Source organism: Rhipicephalus microplus, unplaced genomic scaffold, assembly GCF_043290135.1.
Source record: "Rhipicephalus microplus isolate Deutch F79 unplaced genomic scaffold, USDA_Rmic scaffold_99, whole genome shotgun sequence".
Classification (NCBI taxonomy): Eukaryota; Metazoa; Arthropoda; class Arachnida; order Ixodida; family Ixodidae; genus Rhipicephalus; species Rhipicephalus microplus.
This window is the reverse complement of record NW_027464671.1, coordinates 859,218-862,500: the sequence shown is the minus strand read 5'-3', so window position 1 is coordinate 862,500 and position 3,283 is coordinate 859,218. Positions and strand designations below refer to the sequence as shown.

The following is a 3,283-nucleotide window of genomic DNA, read 5'->3' as shown; positions in this document are numbered from 1 at the left end:
ACCCCCGCTTTTTGTTCCACGAAATCGCACAAGCTTTTTTCGCATCCACGGTTTGCCACCGCACACCAAAATGCCGATCCGGCTGCTTACTTTAGCCAACAGGTGGAGCCAGGCGCGCCGTACTTGCGCGGCACTTCCCACGTCCACCGAAGTCGGTGCCAAGGACCACTTTCGGCGCCGGAGCCGCGTACGAGCCTACTCGAGGCGGAAGAACGAAGCCAGCAAGGGCCTGGCCGCAAGTGCGTTCAATTGTCGGGACGTCCAAGTCCCTCGTTCTTCCGTGCTTCCTCTTTCGGCAAGTCGTTGCGGCACCTTCCCAAAGCGCGCAGACCCGCTAATCGCGACGAGCGCGACGTGGCCGTGCCGCCTTTCCCTCGGCAGCAAGCAAAACGCCTGGCAACGTCGACGCTCCCCTAACCGCGATCTCGCACCGTGTTTCGTGTGGCGAATTCAAAAGCCGGCCGGCGCTGCTGCAACCATTACGGTCGGTACGCATACGCCGCGGAGGGCGGGACGGTCATCGGAGCGTGCGGTTCCTCCATCGAGTACTGCGCACCTCGGCCGTCGCATCGCCGTGCCATGACCGGCCGCGCGTCAACGCGAACCGGTGCCAGCGAGATCCCTCGCCTGCAAGAACCGACCGGCAGCCTCCGTCACCCGAGGACGCGGAGGCGCTTGCCGCGGACGGCGGGACGGTATGCACTGGTGCACAGCGGACCCGTCACATCGCCAGTTCCTTGACCGACCGCCGACGCTTGTGCCGTTCCTCTCGTACTTGGCAGTCGCCGCGCGATTGTCGGGTCTCGTTCTTGCACGCTCGAACGGTCGGGAGGGCACTCGGCTGGCGTTTCGGGAACGCGCAGCCTCGCCTTCTACCGACGTAACCACGACTCGCCGTTCGCGCTCCGCCGCTCCTGTTTACAGTACTAGGCGGTCCCGCAGCGGTCGGGTCGCGCATTTCGAGCGCTTCGAGCCACGGTGCAGTGGCGGGTCGAAAGCCGACCTATGAGTGCGTTGCGCCGTTTGTACCCGCGTCCGCCACCTGGCCGACCGTCCAAGGTCGCGGTGTTGGCGTCCGCTGGGCGCAACAATTTGTCACGGGGTGCCGCTCCACATTCAGGCAGCCCCGTGGGGAAAAGCCGACCCCGCGTCCAAACGGGGTCAGCGGCAGAAAGTGTCGGGCGCAGACGCAGCCGAGGCGCTCACCCTTCACAATCCGTTAATGATCCTTCCGCAGGTTCACCTACGGAAACCTTGTTACGACTTTTACTTCCTCTAAATGATCAAGTTTGGTCATCTTTCCAACAGACCGGCGCAACCGAAAGGCCGCGCCGGACATCGGTCCGAAGACCTCACTAAATCATTCAATCGGTAGTAGCGACGGGCGGTGTGTACAAAGGGCAGGGACGTAATCAACGCGAGCTTATGACTCGCGCTTACTGGGAATTCCTCGTTCAAGGGGAACAATTGCAAGCCCCTATCCCAATCACGAAAGAAGTTCCACGGGTTACCCAGTCTTTTCAGACAGGGATAAAGACACGCTGCTTCCTTCAGTGTAGCGCGCGTGCGGCCCCGGACATCTAAGGGCATCACAGACCTGTTATTGCTCTGTTTCGTGCGGCTAGGAGCCGCTTGTCCCTCTAAGAAGGTTGTAAGGTGCTGGGAACCCCGCACCTATTTAATAGGCTAGAGTCTCGTTCGTTATCGGAATTAACCAGACAAATCGCTCCACCAACTAAGAACGGCCATGCACCACCATCCACCGAATCAAGAAAGAGCTCTCAATCTGTCAATCCTCCCAGTGTCCGGGCCGGGTAAGTTTTCCCGTGTTGAGTCAAATTAAGCCGCAGGCTCCACTCCTGGTGGTGCCCTTCCGTCAATTCCTTTAAGTTTCAGCTTTGCAACCATACTTCCCCCGGAACCCAAATACTTTGGTTTCCCGGAAGCTGCCCGCCGAGTCATTTGAGTAACTCAGGCGGATCGCTGGTTGGCATCGTTTATGGTCAGAACTAGGGCGGTATCTGATCGCCTTCGAACCTCTGACTTTCGTTCTTGATCAATGAAAACATTCTTGGCAAATGCTTTCGCAGTAGTTCGTCTTGCGACGGTCCAAGAATTTCACCTCTAGCGCCGCAATACGAATGCCCCCGTCCGTCCCTCTTAATCATTACCTCGTATTCCAAAAACCAACAGAACAGAAACGAGGTCTTGTTCTATTATTCCATGCAAGTTTATTCAGGCGACTCGCCTGCGTTGAGCACTCTAATTTTTTCAAAGTAAAAGCACCGGCCATCTCGAGGCACACAATGAAGTGCACCAAGAAAGAACCGGCATGATGTTCAGTCCGAGCCGTCGCATCGGGTAGATGCACTACTCGTCTGGAACTGAGATCCAACTACGAGCTTTTTAACCGCAGCAGCTTTAGTATACGCTATTGGAGCTGGAATTACCGCGGCTGCTGGCACCAGACTTGCCCTCCAATTGATCCTCGTTAAAGGATTTAGAGTGTACTCATTTCAATTACGGGGCCTCAAAAGAGTCCCGTATTGTTATTTTTCGTCACTACCTCCCCGTGCCGGGAGTGGGTAATTTGCGCGCCTGCTGCCTTCCTTGGATGTGGTAGCCGTTTCTCAGGCTCCCTCTCCGGAATCGAACCCTGATTCTCCGTTACCCGTAACAACCATGGTAAGCAAGTAACCTACCATCGAAAGTTGATAAGGCAGACACTTGAAAGAAACGTCGCCGGCTCGTGGCCATGCGATCAGCACAAAGTTATCCAGAGTCACCACACAATACGGGCCGAAACCCGATCGATCTTGGTCTAATCAAAGCACCCGTTACCCAAAGGGCTCCAGGCTCACTGCATGTATTAGCTCTAGAATTGCCACAGTTATCCAAGTAGGAAGAAACGATCTAAGGAACCATAACTGATTTAATGAGCCATTCGCGGTTTCGCCTTATTTCGGCATGTACTTAGACATGCATGGCTTAATCTTTGAGACAAGCATATGATTACTGGCAGGATCAACCAGGTAATCGTTCGACTGCGCGTCCGTCCTCGCCTTCGGCGGGCCGGACGCAGTCTGTGTGCGGCGGAGGCCACCTTCAGGCGCCCCAACACGCTTATTTTGCACTCCGAGATGACGGCGTTCGAGCTCGCTACGGCACAACCTTCTCGAAAGACGAGTGGGAGCCGTGCGGCAAGAAGCACGTTCATGCTCGCTCTTTTTCGTTGCATCGACTCGGTCGCGCCGTGCGGGTTGCCCAAGCCCGCTGCACTGTC

At 56.5% G+C, this 3,283-nt stretch overlaps 1 non-coding gene across 1 annotated transcript; it reads right to left on the bottom strand.

Annotated features, from left to right (window-relative positions):
- Window positions 1–1,220: 1,220 nt before the first annotated feature.
- LOC142790339 (small subunit ribosomal RNA) lies at window positions 1,221–3,035 on the bottom strand. Its single transcript, XR_012889450.1, has one exon. It is a non-coding gene; the product is annotated as a small subunit ribosomal RNA (ribosomal RNA).
- Window positions 3,036–3,283: the final 248 nt, after the last annotated feature.